At 39.3% G+C, this 26980-nt stretch overlaps 1 protein-coding gene across 8 annotated transcripts in view; it reads right to left on the bottom strand.

Annotated features, from left to right (window-relative positions):
* SOX5 (SRY-box transcription factor 5) overlaps positions 1–26980 on the bottom strand; it is a 639945-nt gene that overhangs the window by 548700 nt on the left and 64265 nt on the right. For 2 of the 8 annotated variants that reach the window (XM_085231491.1, XM_085231467.1), the window contains exon 1: positions 14706–14939. The exons of the other annotated variants lie outside the window; for them this stretch is intronic. The gene's annotated coding sequence lies outside the window, so the exon portion shown is untranslated. Of the gene's footprint in view, positions 1–14705; positions 14940–26980 lie in introns of those variants that run through there. 8 annotated transcript variants of the gene reach the window in all.

Genomic DNA, 26980 nt, shown 5'->3' with positions numbered 1-26980 from the left:
CTTTCTTTGTTTTCCTAATAAATACCCACAGCACACAAACACACCCAGTTACCACAATACCTGACCCACCCACATTTCAGAGAGCAGCATCAGATGGGTCAGTATGGAGATGGATGGTCACCGTAAAGGGGGGAAGCTCTTGCAGCAAGTGTGGCTAATTCTCTACGTAGCCCTCTTCCCACTGGGCTGCATGGTGCCGGTCAGCATGCCAGCACATTGCTGCAGGCACCCTGCAGGCAGAGGTGGTCGGCTCGGCACGGCAGTCTCAGAGGTCCTGAGGGCCGCAGTCATTAAAACCACGGCACCTTTTGAAGGAATTGAGTTATTAACCTCAGTGACCCCAGACAAATTTAAACCTGACTAACTGCAGATTTCTCTGAGGAATCGAGGCACGTGTTTGTAAATTGCTTGGATATTCAGTGTGATGAAAGATGTTACATAAATGACAGTTATTAATGTAATAGAGGCAAATGGGTCAGGAGGAGGATTTCAGCTCTGACTTAGGCTGTAGTTCCCCCCTAACATCAAGGTGCGGATACTGATGTTTTGTAAGGGTCAAATGCGATACTCACCTTTCCTAAACTGTAAATCCACTCTGTATTATAAGCTGTTTCACTGGTTTGAAGAAAACAGCAGAGGTAAAGCTTCTAACAGAGTTCAAATGAAAATGGCACTAATTCCCTACGTAAGAAACAAGCTAGGATTAAAGTTCTGACTTTGGACTGTAATACTGTCATATACTGAATTACTGCCAAAGAAATTCCCCAACAACACTGGTAAAGCTATGTTTTTCCAGAACAAAGAGAAAAGGCCACCAGTGGATGCATGGCATCGCCACTGCTCAGAAAGATGCTGTGAAGAAATAAATTGGACTAACGTTTACTAAAAGAAAACAAACGCAACCTGAAATACACACCATATATTAAGCTTCCTGTTTAGAACCTGACTAGAAATCTTGAGCCCCTACACCGCATTCCACGGTCGTATGTGGAGACGCAAAAAGAGAAGCTCCCATATGAATTAGCTGATATTTAACGAAGATCAGAGCTGTTGCACACTGATGTTACTAGCTTCGTTAAGACCATTGCTTGGCCGAGTCCAACAGCTATATATAAACACACGCACATGAACATATGCATGCACAGACACAGAGGCTGACTTCCTTGCAATCCAAAGCACCCAGCAATTATTTACGGATTACAAATAGCCACCGTTTCCCCCAGCTACTCAGAGGCAGCCCACTCCTAAAAAAGACCGTAACAACCCAGCAACAGCACCACTTCACAAGAAGAAATGAAGTGGAATTACTCCCAGATTGGAAGTCAAAGAAGATACAAAAAGTAAACAGTATATAATTACCCAAACGGCAACTTACCAAAACACAGCACAAACTGCCAGAGCCAGTGGCTCCCAAATCAGAGGTGAAGGCCCTGACAATTGGGGTCACAAGCCAAACCAAAATAAAATCAGAGAAGCTCAGCTCACAACCACAAGTGCCACAAGTGCAACTCCTTGGTCCAGCAGCAGTATCAGCGGGGGGAAGCTCTGAAAGCTGTATAAAGGTAAAGATCTGGATCTTACGGATCAAAGCATTCAACGTAGCTTGCAAGAAATACAGCAATACCTAATTGTACACATAGGGAGTGCATTTCCATTCATGCTCCTGGCAGAATGGTCATCCCAAACTACCTACGACTTGGCGACAATTGAAAGATGCACTTTGGGGAGAAGGGAGGAGTTCAAGCTTAAGTACCACAAGAGTGCTTTTTACTTGTCAAATTATAAAAATGAATTCCCAGATTATAGAACTGTTAATGTAAAAATGGGCTCCCAGAGATTAAAGTACTGCTGATGCTACTCTAACAACCATGCTATGTCCCTCAGGCTCCTCCCATGTTAAAAAATAAAAACAAAAAAAACAAAAAAAACACACTACCTGCCCAGAGGAATATTTAACACAATCTGCATTTACAGCCCTTCCTGTCACATAGGCATAGCAGGGTTTGTTTTTCTGTTTATTGTATTTCTTCACAAATCATGCAATACAGAAAGATGCGCTTCAGACAGATGTTTCAGGGGAGGCTAAGCAATTTTGTAGGTCAAAACCAAAACCCTATGCCCCCAGAAACCAGAGTATAGGGAAATCTAAGTCATCCAGGAACAGTTTTACAGAAAAATTCATTAAAGCTACAGTAACGTTTAGGTGTATCCAGGCCAAATTTAGAGTGAACTTAGGTCAATTTATGGTTTTTGGTGGAAACTATGCAAAATGTCGTGGTTTCAGCTGAGTTTCATTTAGGGGTTTGGGTTTTATTCATAGACTGAACTCTAAGGGAAACTAAAGGGACATGAAACTATACAGCCTGAAACTGAAATAAGTTTTGCATGAACACTTACAAGAAGATGCCAGTTTCGTGAAGTGGGGAGAAGGATAAAAGCCCCAACCAATAAACAGGGGCAAAAAATTCACCATACTTACAATGCTAACTTAATTTTCTCTCTCAGTATCCCTGGCGAGTCATTCCTTATACTTTGCTCAGTTCAGAGAAATCTGAAGTTGATAGAAATTACTTTCCACTCATTACGCCTTCCAGAATTTTAGTTGGAAGGACATTATCCTACACCATCTATAAATATTTTCAACCAGATGTTGAAATTAAAATAACAGCATTTTATTTATTCAGGTCATATCTACAAACTTTTATATATTTACATATCTCCTCCCTTTGAGATGTACCAATATCTTTGGCTACACACAAAAACAATGCATCATGAATCTATAATAACATCTTCATTTGGTTCGCAGCATGGATTTTTATCTGGTTAAATGTCTAAATTACTCCCACTTATAGGTTATCCACATATGGACTGAGAGCTGAACCCATTTGAGAATTAGCTTTTAACAGCTGACCTGGTGCCTCAGCAAGTGTTTTGCACGGTCTCCTGGGAAAAAGCATGATGATAAGCAAGCCTGGAATCGCAAACTCTACACCAGAAGAGGCCAAGTGTGTTAATACTCATCACACAGCAAGTTCAACTGCCCTACTGCTATAACAGTGCTCAGTGGCCAAGTGACAGAAGAACATTAAATATTATTTGCAGAGAGAGCCATCTGCCTGCCACCACACAAGAGGGTGAAATCACCCAATAGTAAGGGAAAGGGAAGATGGAGTTTAAAATGAAAAACACAGAGGGAGACAAGAGAGGGAAGCCAACAAAACCAGCAAAAAGTAAAACAAAATGAATTATTTAGAGTTGCATGTCAGCTTACTATTGGATCTATTAACATCACGTCCCAAATAATTATAGGGTTTCCCTACTACCCTAGCACTAACTGCTACTGCATTCTTATAAATTGCTATGCTACATAAAATACTGTGTATTTTTAATGTCCCTGTAGTATCTGAGCAATTATATGCATTATAGTTCTGTATTTTCACACCATTGAGGAATGATGGCTTCAATTCACCACCTCTGTGCTGAGGTGAGGCTCATTTCCAACCAATCTTGTTCTATCTAAACACAGTTCAGTCAGTTTTACCTCATCTTAAAGCCAGTAAAACCTTTTTTCCTGTTTCTGAAGACTCAACAGCAGTGACTTCAGACGTACTGATGGGACATTTGGGGACTTTTTCTTTTTTTTCTTTACTTGCCTTTGAAAAAGAGACAGATTTTAAGACAGCTAATAGAATTGCTGGGTAGCAACAGCTAAAGGCATTAGAAAAGACCATAAAATCCGTTTGGGCACATGGACTCCTCAACACCAGATTCACAAAAATCAACATGGGTTTTAACATAAAAACAGTGAAATGCCACTCCTTCTGCATAGATGTTAAAACTGCTGTCAAGTTTGGTTTGTTATAGACCACATTTACAGCTGCTAGCAATAATGGTCATCAAATGCTATACAAAACCACCTTCAAGAAATCAATAGCAAGTTAAAATGAGAAAATCAACAATAAACTTAAGTACCTGCATAGGTTCTGGAGCTACCTTCTCTACTGTCTTCCATATTCACCTCTCTGCTCTCCAAGGCACATACTTATTGGAAGACCTCCCCTTCCCCCTATGGATGTTCAGTCTCATCCAGCTCTGGTGCCAGCCTGCAGCCCTCTCAGTAATTTCTAACTGCTTTTCTTGCTGTTCTCAATTTTCCCCCAGGCTCACAGAGGCAACCACAGAGAGGAATGTGGTGGCTTGTCAAAGGAGACTTGGTAAAGGTGGAGTTAAAAAAGTGGCATGGGTGCAGCCAGTTGCTGAAGCATATGTGGGAATGTGTGCCAAATATAGAATTTGTCTCTCCTTCCCTGTGATCTGACATGAGCATGGGAATTCATGGTCCCAGTTAGAGCACTAACTGCCACCTGGCAAAAAAAGAAACGCAATCCCTTTTCTGGGTGGGATGCCCCAGCACTCCCAGTTGGGCCAGGGCTCCAAGGCCAGAAGATGGTCCTTGTCTACCTGGTTATCCCATAGGACTTTCACACCATGGACTTTAACACTGGCAGTACTAACCAAAGCATACTAAGTAGTCGCTTAAATTTCAGTTCCTTTCTAAGGAATTCTTATTTTGTCCAATCCTCAGTTCTGCAGTATACAGCTTTCTGAAGCACTTCGACCTGTTCTCAACCCGTAACGGCAAGGGAAGAACACACTCAGTAAAGGTTTGGAGGTTTTATTCAAATGGGTATAAAGCGAGAATTTAAGCTTCACACATATTATATGAACAGTCCAGAACTCCTTCTGGAAAAAAAAAAACAGAGAAAGAAACCTAAAACTCCTTGGACTTTTTGTTTTTCCAGCACTCCCGTCTGTTACACAGACTAGACATTTTGCAGATTTCTTTGAGAACTTCCTGGCAACCACCAGCAATCACCAGGGCAGGATGCATATGTGTTAAAATGAAATTTTAAACAGAATCATCTTTTTGAGCTTCAAACATTTTTTTTTTTTTTTTTTAAACTGTGAATTCTGGAAAATGGTTTTGTATCATTTCACTGCAGCTAGTCCAACCATGACCCTTCGAAGGAGCAATGGTGAAGCAAAGGATTAGGGGTTGCCAAGTGGATGCTTTATATGGCCCTTCCAGGAAGAAATTACACAAGTCCTCTTTTCTGAATATCTTGTTATTTCTATTATAGTGAATTTTCTTTTACACTATGCTGTTGTAACTCGAACGTAAACTAAGATCACAGCTGTGGGATTTTGTTTTCAGGTACACCCAACTAAGGGCAGAGTTTTCCTGATCACTAAGTCAAACAACCTGGGGTCCATGAGGTCAGTGGCTCAGAGCTTTGTTTCAGAGCTGTTAATCAAACCAGAATTAATACACTGAGCATAGGAAAATTTGTCAGTTAAGAGTCAATAAAAGGACTTATCTCTTTGTGAACCCCTAGTAGCTTAACAGCTTTCCCTTGGATGGATGGCAGGTACCTGGGAACATCTACGTGTGACCTCACACTGCTGTTAATGTGTAGTCAGTTGTTTTTCTGTTCAAGGACATTGTGGAAATTCACAGCTTTCACCAACATTTCTCCTTTACAAATGATACCGGCAGCACATGCAGAGGGAGTTATTGATGGCATGAGGAATGGACAGGCAGTAACTTGTATCACACAGATGCCTCCCCTTTAGCAGGCATTAACTCAAAACTACTGTTTTTATTTCAGTATGAAAGGCTAGAAGTAACGCGAAATATTTCAGTGTTGAAAGACCTAGAGACTTATCAAAGCACATTTTTGTAAAATTATACAGCACCATGTTACTAATTCATGAAACCAATCACCTAAAAAATCCTGATTAATTTATGTCTGCTAATCAATAAGTGTGCCCTCAGTATGCTGATGTTCACACCGTACTATAAGTAGGTATATAATGAGGTAATATCACTTTCATCAACTACCTATGAAGTAGGTAAAATTTAGATGCAATTACCTCCCACTTGTACTAAAGACAGAAAATTAGGGGAGATTAAGCTGCTGTCTGCTAGGAACCCGGGTGGTAATTCTGTGCCCATACTGGTTGACTACACCCCTCTACCTTTCTTGGAAGTCAAGCATTGGGGAAAAAAAAAAAGGCTGATAGTGTTAAAATTAAGTATAATTAAAAACGGGCTCCAGTACAGAGTGAACCAAAAAGGAAGAAAGCAAGAGTCACCATGAACTCATAGAGAAGAACACTAAGGGAGGCAATACAAAAGAGTTTACAATGGAGTAACACACTGTAATTACCTGAAATCCAACTGCTAAATCTTTCATTGCTTTCCAGAGTAAATTGCTGACAGAGGAAGTAACATTCTGGTCTGGTGAAGCAACACATCTGCACAGCTGATATAAACCGAAAACTGGGAGCAGTGAAGTCAGTGGGAGTTCCAAGTGTTCAGCACCTCCTAAGGGATGTGTACTCTGCCATCAGAAGTGTGACTGTAGCATGTCTAGGCAGAACTGTGCAAGGCTGGTCTGAACTTACACAGATAAACACAGCATTCACGGTGCAGCAATAGACTCTTCAGAAGGACTTTATGAGCACATTTTTTCCTACAAACAAAGTTTCTACAAATATTATGCATTACAAAGAAACTAATACAGTGAGACAAGAAAATTCCCTTCAGCAGCCCAATCTTAAATATTACCTCTAACAACCAGGGACAGAGCAAATACCATCAGGCCTCTGGCAGATCCAGTAACAAGAAAGACACTGATGCCCTGGAGCATGTCCAGAGAAGGGCAAAGAGGCTGGTGAAGGATTTGCAGCACAAGACTTATGGGGAGTGGCTGAGGGAACTGGAATTGTTCAGCTTGGAGGAGCTCAGGGGAGACCTAATCGCCCTCTACAGCTCCCTGAAAGAAGGTTGCAGTGAGGTGGGGATCAGCCCCTTCTCCCAGGCAACAGCAGTAGGAAAAGAGGTAATGGCCTTAAATTGTACCAGGGGAGGTTCAGGTTGGATATTAGGGGAAAAAAAATATCTCAGAAAGAGTGGTAATGCATTAGAACAGACTGTTTGGGGAGGCGGTAAAGTCAAAGGGTTGACGGTTGGACTCAATGATCTTAGTGGTCTTTTCCTTTTGTGATTCTGTGAACATCTACCAGAGTCTCAAACTCATAAATGCAAATGCGGAGCACTCCTCAGTTCCTCTTCAGGGCCAGTAACCTGCCAGTAAGTAAACTTTCCTAACTAATAGAAATCAAGAACATCACAACAAACTGCTCAGTTATTCTTCGCCAAAGGGAAAGAAGGATAAAAATAATTTATGTATATTCTCTGTGATTCTGCCATAAAGATCTCCAGTAAAATATACAAGTCATTATTTTATTTCAAAGAGGAGACAAAAAAGGTAATAATCATAGCTATTTGATCAAATTATTCCTAAAGGAATCCATAAGAGACTGGAAAATATACAAAACTCACTACTCCCCATCTGCTACCTGGGGAGAACAAAAAACATTCTCATAGGAAACACAGGTGAAAAAAATAATGAAATTAGCATCTCCAAACTGTTAAAAAAATAAAAAAATCTTCAGGTTGAAGAGAATCGACAGCATAGCTTTAAGGATAGATAAATGCCTGCCTCGAGGATCTGTCTTACCTCTTTTTTTTTTTTTTAAGTAATACCTTCATTTGCATAGTAATAACCCAATTATTGTAAGATTAGGTGACAGAAATCTCATTATTACTGTTCCTACAAAACAGTCGATATTCCATTCAGTACTTTTTAATGTTACACACCTTAAAACATAATTATTCCAATATATGCTCATTCATCTTTAATGCAATTTCTTTAATAATAATAAAAAAGACTCTTCCTGTAATTGTTACGGGGTTTTTTTTTTTGGTTGAATATATTAGTGTTAAAACATGATTTTTCTCATTCAGGCTGCTATAGAAACAAGCAAAGCCAACCAACTGCTTAGGGGCATGCTCCCTCCCCTCTTCCCAAGAGGGAGTCCACCAAGAGGCCTAAAGCACATATGTTAAAATATGTTGCAACAACTCTCTCTCCATCTCCCCACTCCCTGCTTCTTCCCACGCTGAGAGCCGGTCACAAGACAAGCTTGCAAACAAAATCAAATACACACTAGCATCAGGCTTCTGCAAATTATTTGGGCTTAGGATTTGCTGTTACTGGGAGAGGGGGAAGGGTTGTGGTTTTAGGGCTGGGGGAAGAAATCAGAGCAAGCACACACACACACAGGGCTTACCTGCCACAGGCTTTCTCAGTTTCAATTACAAAGATCATAAATGCGATAAGTGGTCAGTTACCAGAACAACAGCAGAAAGGAAGTGGGGGAAGGAGATAGGACTGGCTCCTGCAGAAGAACACAGCACCACATGTTATGCTTCAAAAGGATGTCATAAACTGTTAAGAGAGGGGAAACAGCAACTACCCTTGCCAGTCTCATCTATGTCAGTGTACGCAAGGTGAGTCTACAGAGCTTCTTACTGGCAAGACTTCAGTATCTCTGCTTCAAATCCAAGAGATGTTGGAAGCAACAGAATGCTGCCACCCCTGGGTACCTGACTGGAGCCTGTACAACGTCATTCAGTGCTGCAAGCCCTGTGCTTGGCAGCCAGTGCACTTCTCAGCCACTGGGGGAGGCCAGGCAGATGAGGAGAGCGTGCAAAACTCTGCCCGTGGAAAGAACCCTTCTTCAAGCCTACCCCAGGCATGCAGGGGAACTACGAGAGAAGTTGGTGATAGCCATTCATTCATACACGTTCCAATTACTGATTTTCAGAGTATCTCTCACCCCAGAACCACTAAAAGCAGTTAAGTGCAAGGTGCAATTTCACATGACTTACTTACTGTTTAATTTTTATGAAAGCCTTCTGTCTAAATGGCATGAAGGAAAAGTAATTTGGCCAAGTTCCGACTTTTGAAGTATGGTATAATCACTGAGCCATCACAAGCTCTCCAATGATAAAGGAGAGATGTGCATAGCTGGAAAATATTGCAAGGAAGAAGAATTCCAGAGTCTTCATAGGGTTGGAAATACAGCTTGCTTATACTAGGGGCCAAGCACCCGTCTCCCACCCCTAATTGCTACAGGGCTAAATGCAAGTGAGAGCAGTTGGGCTGTCTCTGCATGCTGTGCTGGATTGGAGGGAAAATATCACACACCAGCACCCAAATCTGGCAGGGAAATGAACATCCCTGGTGCTGCCCGCATGCCTGCATGGAAGACAAGCTCCAATGCAGAATGTTTGGACCTTTTTTTCCTGAAGATTTTGACCACTTGCCTAATATTCTGTTTTTGAAAAGTTTCCAATTATACCATGTTCTACAGAAAGTAAATTAAAATGACTGTTTATACTTGGGGGGAGGGGGGAAAGCAATGAACGTGTTAATGATTTTTCCTTACATTCTTATCATCTCATTTAATTCCTTTAAACAGAAAACCTTGTGAATCTTGCTATGAAAATTATCAACAAAGAAGAAACAGCCTTCCATCATACACCAAAACTTGGAGGGATGAGCTTATACCATCCTGACCATCTGACTGAAATTGAAAACTTTTCCTCTTCCATTAATAGCTTTTCCAATTCAGCAGTTCAAAGCCGCAATCCCTCACAGCCTATGCAAGGATTTGGGATCATTTTATAAATCTGTGTGGCAAATGAACATGAAAGAGAAACTCTCCTTATGGCTGGGAACTATCCTTTCGGGGGAAAAATGTTATTAGCTTTTTAGAGAGCATTTGCAAGGGTAATTTGCACTACAGCATCTCCTTTTATTGGCCTTGCAAGCAAGTGTTGAAACAATTTGTTTTATCATATGTGTTCACTTTGAATATAGACCTCATGTGAAATGCTTTACTTGAAACAGGGAACAATGTGTTTGAAAAACAAAACAAGGTTTGAAGTATGGCAATAATTCATTTCAATAAAGAAATATTGAAAATGGAAGGGAAAAGGAGAAAGTAAAGATAAATGAGAATGGAAAGGAAAAGCTTCCGATTAAGTCTGTCATAACTTAAAGCAGCTATGCCAAAGCTCCCAGTTTGGTCCAACAATTTCACAGGTATTATAACAAGAGTGTAAATCACTACTCCTGGACGTCATGGAAGTATTTCATTACTTCTTAAGAGTCCTCAGGCAAAACCAGAGCCCTACCACGTGAGACTGCACACACAATAATACCACCATCCAGGGACAGTTGACCAGATACAACTGTAAACCAGGATTATCATCATCAGTAAAGGCCAGTCGCATAGGGTTTGATTTAAGAAGCACAGAAATTGGTCAAAATCTTCCAGTGTGTTTTGACTCATGAAAAAGCTAAATCCCAGATCATGCCTGAAAAAATTGAGCTGTTCTCTTCCACTGAAACCTCCAAGTCAAGCCACCTTGCTCCACTCTTCTTCAACACAGATGACTCCAAGCAAAGGGAACTGATCTTTTTGGTGCTGTGTTACAACAGAACACAGAGGATCGCTAATTCTAACAGTGGCATTTCACTCTGCTGGGGCAAACAACTTCCATTTTTATGGAGGAAAAAATTATTCTGCAAACAACTAGGATGCAATACTACATTTACAGTGAAATTGAATATCATTTGAACTGGAAAACCAGGGAAAATACTTCCTTCCAAATAAAATCAGTAACAAAAAAGTCTATGGAAGTGTAACAAGAAATAATAAAATCAAAGGTCACATGTTACATATGTTTCTAGTGCTGATTCTTCCCTACAGCAAAAATTCAATTTGCAGATGACAGCCCTGCAAGGCAGTTTGCTAGTGTAGATCCCAACCCCTTCTACTGAAGTTCAAAGGATTCCCAGTGGGTGTAAGAGTCCGCTCCTCACAGCCTAAAATGATTTACTTGTTCAGCTGCTGCTGTTCTTCCGTCTCTGCTGCATTTTCTACACTAACCAGAATTTACCCAGCTGTAATACTTATTCCAACTTTTTCAGTTAAATGCATTTTAATTGAAAATGTTGTTAATGAAAACTGACTAGCTTCACTAGCAAGATTGCAGAAGTCCGTAATAACTGAGTTGAAGGAAACAGAATAAGCCAACCACCAAACATGCCACAGGCCAACAAAGCGATGCTCACCCAAGCTCTGAGTTCAAATCCCCGCCTCAGATCAGAGCCCTGAACTGCGATTCCACATGTCTGAAGGGAGCACCTTAACCTCGGGGCTATGAACTGCTCCAGAGTGCTGTCTTTCTCTCAAGGTTAGACTTGACTTCTGGGAGGGTAGGCTTTTTTTTTTCTAAAGTAAAAATTTGTGAAAGCTTCTCTTTTCATTCTGATCAGAAAAAGACAAGAATGGTGGGCTGGTTTAGAAAGGTTACTGAAAAGTACAAGGGGCCAGCACTTCAACTTTCACAAATCAACACGCCGGCATTTAAATCAGCGTAACCCTCTTGACTTGGCTTGCTTTCAGCTTGACCCAACAGAAACAGAAATGATGTAAAGCTTTTTGCGTTCAATAAAAACTATGAAGTGAATCTGATGAACAAAAGAGAGCAATTCATTTCTCCAAAATTCTTGCCCTACATCAGAAACATGCAAAAAGTAAGTCCCCTATAAAAAGCAGGCATTCAATTCTTTGAAGCATTTATCTGTGCAAAGCTATAGACATATCCTTAGCTAATTCTCACTGATTCATGAGATTTCTGTGATAGCTTTTCCACACCTACGAGGACATTTCACTGCATATGTTAGGTCAAACTCTGCTTCATTTGCTCATGACAGAATGCCACTTATCTACTCACAGTCATAAGGTAAGCCTATCTGGCCTACTGTCACCAGCATGGAAGGCAATGTATTATAAAAGAAGACACTGTCATCAAAATTAACTTCACAGGTAGAACTTGTCTCTTGTGAACCATACCATATAGAAAAAAATACTGAAATAAACCAAAAACCTGTACAGGTACCAGTATGGGAAAAAAAAAAGACCTACTGAATAAAATACATAAATAAACAATCCTGTAATCACACAGACTGTACATGGTTCTCACTAACGCTCTGCTCAGCACTGTGCATCATCATAAACTGAACAAAGCAATTTCAAGCAGCTCTGAGCAGCAATTTAAGTTCAAAGCTTACTTCCGATCCACGTAACAAGTCAAAATGAAGCATCAAAGAACACGACAACATTTTTAACCAAGCCTGGGATAGGCTGTGCTAAGCACACAAACTACTTCTTCTCACCTAACATGGGCATAATCAATACCTGACACTTGGCTGCCCAGCCGTGCTCCATAGTGTTTTCAAATGAGGATGCAGTTTATCAGATAGATGTTGCTACTGTACATGCAAATCCATTCTGCTTCCTGCCAGTATAACATACTTTTAAAATATTGCATTAGTATTTAATTGTGACATAAACAAGCCCATATTCAGCAAGTGCCTAGCTGTAATCAATTGAGTAACTGCTCAATAAAGTCCTTAAAAGTAGCCAGGTGTTTAAGTTGAATCAGGGCCAAATTCAGAATGAGTGTTGACATGGTATAATATAAACGTTTAATATTAAATGAATAATGAGGCCAATACAAAGCTCATTCAGCTGAGTTTTGCTGTCATTAAGCTACACACACACATATAATTCCCAGAGACATCCGATCTAACAGAACTCTAAGGTCAAGCAGAATGATTGTTCCCATCTATTTCAACGTGAAAAGAAAATTATTGGTTTTTGAATACAGAAGTTCTCTCAGGAGTAAAGATGTTTGAGATAGATTTGTCCACACATGTAACAAAGATTTATATCTTTATCTAGAAATCTGAACTACAAAAAACAATAAACCTACCTATGACCCTGACAGATCTGTGATAAAAAGTGTAAAAGAATTCATAAAATTCTATTTAACACTTCATTTAAATCTGTAAATGACATGATAATGATCTAGATATCTTTTGACTGTATCTGCCTTCTCAGATGACTTGATTACAAGAAAGTAAGAAAAAAACCTTCTTTCTTAAATGTCTCAAACACAATTGAATGGTGACAGACTTTTTTCAAAAAAAGCATCCAAAAGCTGTGTTTTAATATTAACACGTGTCGAGAACACTGAAAGTGCAGGTCTGCACCACGCTAAGACCAAGTGTTGATGCAATATATATTCTTACCAGCGTGTGGCTTACATTAAGGTCTGGGGAGTCTGCCATCATATGGTGTGTCACTTTAAATAAAATAAAGTCTGGGAATTATTGAAGTCATTGTCATTTCCTATGACAAAAATATCAATGTTAAATGTGCCTTTAAAACATTTATCAGTCACGTGTGTCAAGAAGCAAGGGATGAGGAATATTTCATGTGAGTAAAATGCAGATAAGTTAACTTGACAAGAACATGTATTCACTTAAGGACAGGATATGTCCCTCTTGGCATGAACATCATACTGTACAGAATCTCCAAGAATTTAATTAGAGCTTGTAATATAGTAATTAACTACTGTATATTGAAACCTTTTGTAATTTTTTTTTTCAGTCGCGTGTATGGAAATGATCATACTCTAAAAAAACAAAGGCATCGGGAAACAAGAGCTACTGTAAATCCACAGGCTTTGAAGAGCATAGAGCAGGCTTTGTAAACTCTCTGTCCTACCACTGACCTCACCCTGCACCTGACTACTTACGGCACCTTCTCTAAGTTACATAAATCATGCATTAAAGCTCTGATTTCTTTATGACAGCTCTCCAGAAATAATTCCACCTCTTTTAAGAGCGGCTGCTTTACAAAGCCAGTGGGGTAATTTCTCCCCCAGTCTTTAAATAGGTATCTTCCACAACATGTGGAAGAATTATTGATTTTATGCAGAAAATAAAAATCATTCCAGATCTTGGTCCAAATATAAAAACAAGACACTCAGAAGCACGGAAGATACCTCCTTATATAATGTACATTTCTCTTAGGGCCTTGTTTGGCTTCCACAAAGAGCAGGACAGAATCTTGTGCAGAAATTTCTAAGTAATCCAGACCAGGTCAGAAACTGGGAGTGGGCCTAAGTAGAGTTTCTACCTCCACCATTTTTTTTCAAACCAAAAGCAGAGCCAAGAAAAAAGGGGAAATGTGGCATACGCTCCCACAGGCATGTTTCCCGAAGGAGGAGAGAGAATATGGCAGATTGGACAAGGTGATGGGCCTATCTCCCCCTGTGAATCTACACTTGGACTCCGACTCTTGGAGACCTCAAGGTTCAGCACTGATCTTCTGAACAACCAGCAAGTCCTCAACTTAATCCTTTACTAAGAACTCTTCAAAATTTCATGTTTATAAAAATGATATTAGGATTCAATGGGCAACATACTGGACCCGGAATAAAAGCATACACATATATTATTCCAGCTTGATCTTTGTTTGGGTGAGTGATCTTAACCTCTTCTGTTGTCATGTTTCCGCCCAGAAAATAGAAATAATAACTTACCTCTTTGATAAAGTACTTTGAAATCTGTGAGTAAAAAGCACTGAAATCTGTGAGTAAAAAGCACTATGCAACAGCTGAATTTCATAATTAGGTGTTATTATAGTCTAAGTAGTATTTGGAAAAAAATAGATAAATAAAGAGCATATAAAAGCATCCAAGCTCTGATTTCTTGTTACATAGTTCTTGGGAATAGTCTGTAAGACAATCTTTGCCTTCTTCACTCAGTTGTGCTATGCCTAAAGCCAGCATTACAGAAAATGAATGTTAATGCACTCAGGATAAATGTGTCTACAAAGCATTCACAGACATGATGGTAAGACAGACTTACCGCAGCTTCACGGTTTGCCATGCGCCAGCTGAACTGTAACTTCCTGTGCGGATGCTCTCAGGCTGTTGCAACTGCTTTTGAAAATCTTTTAAACTGTGGTAACTCAATCACTTGGAAAAACCAGCTCGTGCCTGTTTCCAAAGTCAGAATTGTCTTTGATTGCAGAGACTTAATTCATGGTTCTTCTGGGACAGACGCAATTCAGCCTCTACTTGTCCTTTGAAATGAAGTCAGGATAGACTTTTTGTTGGTATGTGAAGAGTTAAAATCAAAAAGCCTTCCACATTTCCCCATACTGCTTCCCAGGACTCTGCTTAGATTTCCCTGCGTTGGTTTCCCCGAGTCAGGAGACAGCAAGCAGCAGGGGGCAGAACGTCCACTCTCACCCCATACTGGCTGCTTGGCCTCCTCAAATGCTCTTCCCAGTGGCATGGGGAAAGGACAGAAGCTGTCTGAGGGAGGATGGCGGAGCCATCTGTAGCCAGTACTGGCCCTGCCATGACTGGTAAACAGGGCCTTGGTTAGCAGCCATGGGGCTAAATTCTCCTTCCTGTCCTTCAATGGGGCAGAATCACCAGGACCAGTACCTGGCCTGCCTGTGCTAACTCCCATAGCACTTCTAAGACCTGTTGGAGGTAAAGCTGTTGACACACAGCCAAAACTATGCTACCAACCATCCCAACAATGTGCCAGAACAGAAAACAGCATGCCTGGCTCCATGGCTGCGGCACAGCCCTGGGCTCTCCATGCTAGCCACCTTCAAGATGTGCACGTGATGAAGGCTGAGAGTGTGAGGGGGGACCTGCTGCTAATGTCATTTCACTCCCACCCTGCACATGAAACATCTCACTGAAGAGGTAATCACTGGAGGGGGTCTCACTCTTATGACCTCGTCCTTCCCAAATTCCAAAAATTTGGTATGTTGCCAACTTGGTTCCCCCTTCCTGTCTTCTCTCTCTCTTTCTCTCTCTCCAAGTGGAGCAGATAACATGTAATGAGCCCTGTAAAGAGACCTGCAGACTACTGACAAGAAGTGTTTCAGTGTGGGTCTTGGGAAGGAGCACAGAAGTCCCTAGAGAAACTTCCCTGCACTGGCAGCAGCCCACCACTCATCAGAGTGCATCACCCCAAACCAGTGTTTGAGACTTCTTTATCCCCTCCTCTGGAGGACATCAAGGACATCCCATATTCAGCAATTAGCGTTCCAGGTAACTCAACTGCCTCTGTTTAAACTTCAGCCCTCTGTCAGGTCCATGCTAATGCATTAGCACAATTCAGCCTCTCGACATCACCCTCTGCCTTCCAATCTCTTCCATAACCTATCTTTCTTCCACATCAGGAAACAAACAAACAAACAAAAACCTCCTCTAATATGAAAAGCAGGCCACACAAGTAGATAATGCATCTTGGATGCTTCCTCAAGGATCAGAACCACAGCCTCTCTCTCTCTCTCTCTCCTTCATATCAAAAGATAATCTTCCCACCTCCTCCTTGTACACATTCAAGTTCTCCAGCCTCTTCCTCATTACATAATGCACATGCATAATCCTTCTCCTCCCACAGAACATCTCAGGGAACACAGTCCTCCTCCTCCTCTTCAATCACACGAAGTTTAATCCCAACATTGCTGACAATCAATTGCCATCACTGTAGGGACAACAAATAGAATGAAGCACGAATTCCGCATTGGCTTAAACTACATCCTCCTGACTGATGACTTGTTTTCTACTCCACCTTCACAGCTTCATACCTGCAATTAGAAACGATTTCTCTATATGAATTTTGTCTTTTTATCTTTTTTTTTTTTTTTTTTTGTGAGGGATGAGAGAGAAACTTGAGTGTTGTTCTTTTATTAGTGAATAGAGCATTTTGTTTTTGTTTTGTCAGTGGCATTTTATGGCCGTATTTTACAGACAAGTTCACAGTAAGTTCAGAGGAAATAAATTTTCAAAGAAAATCTAGCACAAAGCATTGTGGGGAATGATATGGAAAGTTGACAAAATGATGATAAACAATAAAAAAAAGAAATAATTAAGTGTGTTGAAACACTGCATCGGTATTTATCACATTGTTAACTCTTTTTAGGGAAAATGCTTTATTGTCTGCAGTTTCAGAAAGAGATCTTAACCCAGGCTATGGAAGCAGAATGCCGCATATATAATGATTCTGAAACATAATTTTTATGTATATATATTAAAAAAAAAAAAGAAAACGGCAAATATGTCTCTATGAGATAAGGCTTTCAGAACAAAATATAATACATGGAAATCCTTTCTTGAAGTGCTTTGTGGTCTTAAGGAGGTAGGAAACTTGAAACAGTAGAGCTGCAGAAAACACAAGTCTAAACAAGGTGTGAAAAACTGCGGCATGGGCAGAAACAAAAATTCTGAGGAAAGCAGCTAAGAGAAGTGAGGGAATGGCTCACTTGAGAGTGAGAGAAGCTACATGGACATGGCTAATCTATTTCCAGTTAATTTAAAATCTGTTTAAAACTTTAGCTGCAAATAGAGAAGATCTGTGTCCAGAATTCAGAAATGGTAGCAAAAAAATGAAGAAAAAGTAGACAGCTAGGCACTCAGAACTTGCACTAATTCCAGTCTGCTTATGTCAAACTGGGCAAGCCATACACTCTTTTAGACCAAGAAGCTTCATATCTAAATAAGAAATATTTTTTTCTTTTAACTAACTAAATTATATTAATTAAGGCTCTGTCCTCCTACAAGTCCTCTATCAGGGCTCCTTCCTTGCCTTGGTGCCTACAGAGGATATACTGACAAAGGACATAGTGTACCAGCTGCCTGGTAGTTAATAAGGAATGTGTTTCAGATGCATCCACATCAGCTAGCAATTTGGTGCAACAGAAGTAGAAAACCAGACCACAGCAGTTTATGCTGGGATACCCACACCTGCATTATCTGGGGCTCAGAGTTACTACCAACTGCATTCAGCCTCATCATCTGTACTCACTGTCCTCATCATTAATTCAAGTCAGTTTCAATGGAAACAGCGCTGGTTTAGACCATTTCATCCCCATTGATACCCAGTGTACTTGCAGTTTGTTTCTGGAAGGGGAACTTGAATTTCCTCTAGCAGAATCTAGATCAACACAAACCAAACTGTTCAAGCTAACATGGAAAGTAAAGGAGATCAGGCAGATCTGCTTCAAAATCTCACTACTGCTCCTAACCAAAAGCCTAATATATGTACAACTAATGCAGACTACTGCCTTTTTTTTTTTTTTTTTTGCATGTGTGTGCATTTGCTCTATGTCCTTAGCCATAACCTGTTGCGTTCTTTTTTTCCTAATCTTCCAATATATGTTGAAGCTTCGCACCACATAAGGTTTTGTTGGTGAGGTCATTCTGTGAAGACTGCTCTCGGACTGAGTTTACAAGGACTCAAAAGCAGCTATAATGAATGACAAAAGCTAAAGTGGAAGTACAGAAGGTGCAAAGGCAGAAAGAAGCATCAGCTGCTTGTCATTTTAAACCAGTTTTGTCATTTTAGTTTGGACTGGTATAAGATGGTAAACTTCCTAGATAGTACTAAATACAGTCAAGTCTTCCTCCATTATGTGGTTCCTGTCACAAGATCTTTAATCATATGGCAATACTACACTGAAGAATTTGGTTCAGAGTCTGTACAGCAAAACTAATTTTGTCAACCATTATGCATCTAAATATTAGTGTTAATAATTTTCTTTTTTTTTTTTGTCATTGTTTGTTAGTACATTTTACCTTCCAACTTATTATCCAAGAGAGGCCATTTTACCTACTGATATAAACTCTGTTGTGAGGCTTATTCTACCTTTCGAAGGAAGAGATAACTTTTATAATTGTGTTGAGTACATCCAGCTACGTTCTGTATTGAATGTGAAACAATTATTTGGAAGTGACAATACGCTTGATAAGGACAACATTGAAAGTATTTAGTAAGAACAAAAAAAGGCTAACATCTTGTTACAGGCCTAACAATGCCGTAATTAGGAAGACTTGAATTTTGTTGTTACAGTTTGTTAAAGGCAAGATGTGGAGACGACTTCTGAAAAATCAGCCAGTAATGAGGTGTATATTCACAAAAGTAACTTCAAGCACCAGGAAGCCAATCTTCTTTGGTAAGTGCTAACCAGTAGAGAGATAAAAGCTTATTCAAGGAATAATTCAGAGCACCTAAACTAAACGCTATCTCTGAATCATCCTCTACTCACATCCTTCCTCACTCAGAAAGGAACAGATGAAAGGTAGCCTTGAGCTCGCCTTTCTGAATAACTCATTTGTGAACAGTGTTCTCCTATACATAAACTCTTTAACCAGAGGGTTTAAAATATGTTGTTCTATTTTGAACTGTGAGTCCCAAATCTCAATTTTTAACATTTCATTTGGACTTGCCATCAAAAACGCTTTACTAACTCTTCAAAGTAGAAGCATTTCTGCTTTGAAAGGTATTGATTTGCAGAATATGATTTTTTTTTTTTTTTAAATATATATTCCTGCAGACTCCTGCTACTTATGCTCACTTAAGGCCTTTATATACTGAGTCTGCCTTCACTCATACCAACAGAAATGACCAGTGGCTCTGTGCTAAAGAGGATAAGGACTTACTCACTCAGCACACAGCACACTTAGTTATAAGCAGACAGCAACAATACACCTTGAATTCTTGGAATATTAGAGGATTTTTTTGTTTTGCATTTTCTATGGAGCTGTTCTTGTAAATAACAATAAATGATAATATTTAAAGTGGATATTAAGTTACCCACTGCTGAACCCCCCCCCCCCCCCCCCCCCAGGATCCAAAAGGTCTTAAAAAGCAGGAGTTTAAAAAGGTAAGTAAATCTTTTACCATTGTATTTCTGATTATCATTGTTTTTCTGCTTGTAAAGTCAACACAACTTTGCTAACAATTTCTTGGGTTTTCAGAGTATTTGTAGAGACCAAAATCCATGTATGACCCAGAAACATCACTACTTTCCAAAAATAATGACACGCTAACCTACTGACGCAAACCTGATGCCTTGTGTCCTTCCCAATAGATCACACCAAAACGTTCCATTGAGATGATGCCACTGAACAGTGTTGACAAACTGCCTTTATTATAGACTATCACAAGAATAACTTTCAACTAATATTTTTTTCTTTTAATCTGCAGGTTTGCACTAATTAAAATAGTTATTGGTTCTTCAGGGCATGCCTTTCCAAACTATATTCACCTCAAGTAATATAGCTTCCAGCTGACTTCCAGTTATTCTATGAAACTCTTAAAAGAATATAGTTTTGCTAAATATAAGTAAGAACTGAAAAAAAATTGCCCTAGGTGTTCTTATCCTACAATGTATAAAACTTTCCCTCCTTTGAATTAATATCAGAGTTTAACTTTTAATATATGGCCTTGATTTGATTTACAAATACATTTAAGGAATGTGAGGTCACTCAAACTTGCAAACCAGCTGGCTTTCATGTAACAGAGGAAAACAAAAACTTTACACTAAAAACCTCACTGTAGTCTCTTCAAATAATGTATAAAATTATCTTTTACATTTTATTTAAAATCCCATAAAGATGTTTTGTTTTCTAAAATGCAGACCTGTTTTAGAATAAGAGGCAGCCGGAGATGCACCAAGGAAATGTTTGTGGCTTTTTCCCCCAGTTCTGTCCCTGCATAGCAATACCTACAATGTTGGTTACCTTCTTCTTCAGTGTGAAGGTTCTTCAGTGTGAAGAGATACCCTTTAAATTAAAAATGAATGAAATTTTGTCCATTATCTGCTGTAATCTGCCATTTGGAATGGAGGACCAAGTATTCCCAAAGCTAACACAGTATACAAAGACTTGAATGGTGCTGGCAGCAAGGCTTTAGTTAGGTGAATGCTGCATGAAGACTAAAGAGATGTGTGAAGTATACAAATTCCAATGCACCATTTTTCTGGTAATTTGGGAAAAAGCAGGCTTGACGTGGCAGACTAGAGCAAGTCAGTTTTTATGAGCTCGTTCTGCACTCAGGGAAGAAAAAGAGAAAAAACACAAAAGGAACATAAGTCTTCCACCGTCTTCAGTTTATAGATAGTTGAGATATTCCAGTGAAGTGCAGAAACCTTCCAGCAGTTTGCCTTTTTGTGATACCCTCCTAAGACAACGGTAAGAGGCTGCCAGCTTTCTGGTACATCAGCCATATTCCCGTCAGCCACTCTGGAGCTACATCACAACTCAGGGAGACAGAATAAAGATGACTGTTTTTCTCCAGGGAAAAAGTACTATAAAGATACAAGCACATTTACACAGAGCCAATGTTGTCAAATATTGTGATTTTATCATAAGATTCATAATTGGCATTTCTCTTAAAGTTCTGCTCTACTTCCTGAGGAAGATGAGCTCCAATTTAACAAAGGCATAGAGCTACTAGCTTATGCTAAAATATATATATATTTTATATATATATGTACATATATACATAAAAATAAAAGCAGCACCCTTGAAAGTGTGAACCCTGACAACTCAGCATGAGAAATACAGAGAGGATTTTTTTTTTTTAATCTTAAAATTTATAAATCATTTTGTGGCCTGCTTCAACTGGTAATATTCACACAGATGGATTAAATGTCACTTAGCACTCTGAATTAACTTCCCTAAAATCTGTTCTTAAAGCCTTGTCACTCACCTGAGTAATCCTACTGGTTTTAAATGGGCCTCCATAAGTGACCAGACTAGTCTACTTCTGCACGCTGCTGAGCGTTACGTAGGAGGTGCTGATACTCCCACATCCCTTTAAAAAGAAGATTAGGCACTAAGATAAGTGAAAACTTCTGTTCAAATTGGCTCAAATCCTTCTCCTATTTAAATTGGTGGCAGAACTCCCACTTACTTCAAAGGTCCAGGACAGGCACACTGTATTAATTAGGACAGTACAAAAACTCTCATCACAAAACCGAAGCATGTGATGCTCACCTGATTTAAAACAAAACCAAAAAAACACAGTCTTGGATTTGCATCTTTGTGAACACCGGGTGCTACAGAGTTCGATGCAGAAGTCCCAGGGGAATTTGGAGGTTGATCCAAAAACAGGCAATAATGAGATACTTCTATTCATCCCTCATTTGCTATAAGCTTGAAAATGGGGCCTTACATTTGTAGGAACTCATGCAAATCAGAATGAAACTTGGCCAAACAGTAAGTCACACTTGCTGTACTCCCATTGGAAAGGACGAGGGTTTTGTAATTTTAAATCAGCTGCAGCCTTTGCCCACTCTCTGTTATTCTGTGTACTTCAGCAGCAGCTCCCCCAGCGCTTAAGGCAAAGTGCCACATTAGCACTGTGCTGGACGCAAATCAGCACCGCCACGTCAGGCTTCTATCATAGCAAAGCAACAACGTGGGGCACCTAAGCTCCTTTTAATTCACCCTCCTGGCTCTTCCCTTCTCCCTCCCAGATGGTGACAGCAGGTCACCCTGTTTGAAATAGCCTCTCTGCTGCATCCATTAAACCCTCGAGCCACAGGCCGCAGCACGGCAGTAATTCCTGCTCAGTCCGGCGGTGCAGGGGCTGAGCCCCAACTTGTGCTCACCAGACCAGTTGGTGATAGGCTGAATATGATTTGGAGCAAACCTTTCTTTTAAAGGATTGAGGGGAGGAGGCCAATATCAGACTGAATTTATAATGAATAAAATTATATGCTTGGAATGCAACCTTCAGCATAACAGCAGTAAAAAGTAAATTTTTATTTGGATTATATTCATGGTAATAGCAAGTAATGTAGGGTGGGTTTTTTTTGTGACATAGGTTAAAAAGTCTGTAATCTCTAATTTGACAGGAACTCTATTATCACTCTCTGGAAAATTAGACAAGATAGGATATTAAGACATCCAAAAACTGACACAAACAGAAAACTAGGTCTCTCACTTGCTCTTCTTTCTTTAAACAAGGAAGATGATTATATGCTGTTTGACATTCCATTTTCAGGGCAACTAAAGAGATGCCGGGAGTCACACTTCATTTATTCTTCCAAATGCCACCACTGAAAAAAAAATGTGTTGGTATTTGAAGGCACCATACTCCCACAAACAGCGGTCGGAATTAACCTTGTCTTCCTGATGGTTTCATTTGTGAAGTCCCTCAGTTTAGTTTCTCAAGATGAAATTAAAAATACCCTTGTGGCTGAGCGTGAGCACTTAAAGCACACACACTACATGGTGGGCCGAAACTCCCCAGGGTGTAGCCTTACTGAACTCATTGTATTAGACAAGTCAAGGGGAAATATGCTCTTGTAGAGATTTCCAGCCTAAAGATATTTGGATGTGCTTAAGGTTAGCATGTGAACTTTTATGTAACTATCCAAACTGAACCTCAAGAATTTCTGAGGTTCGTGACCAACTCCGAAATTACGAGCCAAAGAAATGATTTAAATAAGTCTTCCATGAATTCCAGAGTAAGACATTTTGTCTTTCAGTACAAATAAAACCATGTTGTTTTATATCTTGTCAAATGGGGGAACAAAGGCATAATGTTGCACACATTTTCTTAAATAAACAAACAACCCCTCCATGCTTTCTGTTGGAATCGTATCAATCCAAAATTAAAAATTAAAAAAAAAATTTTCCATTTTTTAAATCTACTCAAAACTGATAAGAAAAATTAGAGTCATTAGTGAGTTTTAGTCTGTTCTTACTCAGGCAAAAGTCCCACTGAAATGAAGCCAACATTACTTCAAAATCTGAATACTGTTTCATTCAGCTTTTCAGCACAAAGATGTAGCTTTAGTTACAACCATCTGTCATGGGTATAATCTCATAGCACTGATACCCATTTCTCTTAAATATAACCTTTCTTCATAAACTCTTTATTTACCTCTAGGGTATATACAAAGCTCAAAGAATACAAATGAAAAATCAGTATTTTTACCATTACTGTACACGAACAATAACAGTACCTTGCACTGTAATGAAAATTCATCCCAGATAGCTTAGCAAGGCTGAAACACACCCTAAAATACAGGATCTCAAAGACAAAGATTAAAACTTGTTTTGGTACATTTAAAAGAACGTATGAACCACTGGAATGGTGGCGAGTGTTGTATTTTAGAATCTCAGCTTTCTCAAATGATGTTTCCCTCCACTATCATCACAAATCCACTATAGATGCATTATTGACTATTAATCAGAAGAAGTTTACAATGTGCTCTCAAAAGGACAAATACAGAGGACATAAACAAGTATTATTAAAATTATGCACAAAAATGAAACAATCATCCCTGAGAAATTGAATTCCTCAGTATCCAAATATTTCACATTGGCCTTGGTAATGTAAGAAAAAGATTCAGAAGTATAGACAATACTGAGAAGTAGGGGTTGATGATGACTGAAATGAGGAAACAGCACAGTCTGCTGGTTAAGGCATTGAACTGGGTATCAGACAACATGGGGCCGCATTTCTAACTCTGCTACTAAGGTACTTCTTTCCCTTGGGCCAAGTACAAAGTCAAGCCAAGCTGAAGACTGCAGGAATGCCCATTCAAGGTGTGGACCGAGTCATTCCCCTGCACCTGTCCAACTGAAATCCATGCCAGTCCACATGGTCTGTCACCCTAGTGAGATGCTCTGCCCACCTTCAGAGAAGAGTACAATAACTCAGTCTCAGGGACACAGTGACTTAAGTTTCTGGAACTTCCAAACTGGCCTGACCTTGCCCTTCCACGCAGCCATTCCCCATAATAAAAAATGACAGAAATTTCCAAGCTTTGTAATATTAAGCATAACTGATTATTTTTATTTTCCCATCTCAAATTATAAATAACATATACTTCTTTCAAAGCACTGACCCCAGAAATTCATCACCAATTGCACAAAACAAGAAAGCAAAGGAACAAGATTCATTATTTTTGCCATGCATCTAAAATTTCTTATTTGAGACAGATTCTTGATATCATACTTAAGATTTTTGAAGATGTGGAACATCAATACCATTATCAAAACATTCCTTCAATCTTAAAGGCCTGTTTTTCATTCCCAGTGACAACACAATTCCAAGTGTTTTTTGCAAGGAATCTAATTTAAAAACAGTCCAGATACTTCCAACTCTTGAATACAAGCAGTAGTAAAAACCTAACCACACAGACAGTGTTTTAATTTTAAAAGTCTACATTAGGCATTATATAAGTCTTGAGGATGCTGAGGAGCACAGTTTCCTGGCTTATTCTTCTTTTGAAATAGAATAAATTTCAGACAAACCACCCAGCTATTTCTGTTGGTAAAAATGAGGTAGCTTTTGCCTCTTGAAAATATCTCCACAACTGAAGGCAAGAAAAACAAGTGAGCCTATTCCTCTAGTGTAAACAGATTATTCCCTTGCTTAAAGTGATGAAGCTGTCTCTCCCTGTTGCACAAATATATAAAACAATATATCTTATCTATTTGCCAGGATACTGGGTAATGTCTCCAGGGCTGACTATCAGCTGGTTTAGTTGCAAGAGTTTTATGCTAGGCATAGGAACGGGGAGTTTGGTAAGCATCGTGAAAGGGGTAGGAGAAGAAAATAGGTCAGACAGCTTACAAACATGCCAGAAACAGAGACTAATAGTTCTACTTTTTATTCTATAATAAAATTAATGTTGTCCCAGCAGCATGCTATTTGGTACATCCATCTAATTTATTAAACAAACAAGACGACAAAGGATTTGCTGAAGATAGTACTCCTGTGTATTTGTGAACTAGTTTCTCATAATTAATAAAATTGATGATAAATATAATTTCATTTTTTACTTTCTCTTCTTTTTCGCCAACAAACACAATATTATATATCAGCTAGAATAAAATCTGCTAAACTGATTACAAAACTACCACTCTATGATTTATTTATATTTTTAGTAGCAGCATTTTACCTTTGCTGGCTCCTTCACAGAGTAAAAAGTGTGGCTGGAATAGGAGGATATGCACAATTTCACCCATCAGAATTTTACATTAAAACCCACAACGTGCTCACAGCCCAGGCTGCATGTTCGCATACAGCAAAGCAAACAGTGCAAAAACATAAAAGGGGAGAAACACTGGACAACTCTGAACAAAAGCAATCTCAAGTACAAAGACTCGAGATCTTTTTAAGATCTCTGCAAGCAAAAAGGAAAGTAAGTGGGGGCAACGTGAAAAGGGTTCGTTATAAACACAGACTCGGATCCTTCAGACATTAAAGACTCATAGACAAGCATTATAAACTCCCTCAAATCACATCTCTCTAAATGCTTGACTTAATTTTTCTGTTGTCATTGGGAATTGAGTTTACTACTCACTCGGATTTGCTCAATTCTGTGCAAGGTTTTAGCACAGCCTGTGGAAGCAGCTCTGCAGTACAGGGTCTTTGCAATTATGTTTATAACAGGAGACAGAGGTAAACAGACCTACTGCAGCACAGAGTCCTGCAGAGAGGAAACTCAACAAAAGATGTGTTATAATATTAACAATAAGAAAACGGCTCTATAATTTCCTCTTATTTTTAGTACTTATACTGCTTGCTGCCTAAAAACCCTAGTAGTCCTCTTGCATCTCAAGATCTGAATGGAGTAGTGAAGAGACTACAGTTAAAATATTTTTGTCTGAAAATATTAATTTTGACATTTGCAAAATTTTCTTTTTTTCTGCTTTGCCTCACAGGCACAGTGGACAAGTCTGTTCAGTTTGATTCCTGGATTTATCATATGTGCTTCAATGACAGCACACTCAAATGATGACTGTAGCCAAGGTATCAGGGCTGATTCATATCTGCGTGAAACTCAATCTTCAGTTCACAAAATTTTTCTTATCCTTTTTTCTAAGTTTGAGGTCTGATGGAATCTAAAAGCCCCAAGTGAAAAACTAACAGCATGCATCTATTCTAGGGCTGAGCTGGAAGAAGAAACTGAGAGTTCCACAGCTTTCCCCCAAAACAGTAACACATTCAGCTTTATTTATAGCTCTCACCTATTTTGGAAATTTTTAAGAACCTGGTCTTGCATTCAAATTAGTAATATAACTTAAAACAAGGGGAGACTCCTCTTTTATGCCTCCATACAAATGTTTTGTGAAACGGTAAAAGCCAAGGTATTAATAGCAACCTGCGACATGAAAAAAGGGAACGTCACAAGGTAATTGTTAAATTCCAGTGAGGAGAGATAAAGGCAAAATTTACTATGAGCTGTTTCTGTTAAACAGAAAACAAACAGAAAACAAGAAAGATGCAGAGTTCTTAGATGCTGGGGTTTATAAAAGGTTCTGAAAACTGCAGTATGACTTTGGCATAGGTGACACAGGGCTGTG

This window comes from Meleagris gallopavo, chromosome 1 (genome assembly GCF_905368555.1).
Source record: "Meleagris gallopavo chromosome 1, MGAL_WU_HG_1.1, whole genome shotgun sequence".
Taxonomy (NCBI): Eukaryota; Metazoa; Chordata; class Aves; order Galliformes; family Phasianidae; genus Meleagris; species Meleagris gallopavo.
The sequence above is the reverse complement of the archived record's forward strand: the minus strand, read 5'-3'. Positions and strand labels throughout refer to the sequence as shown.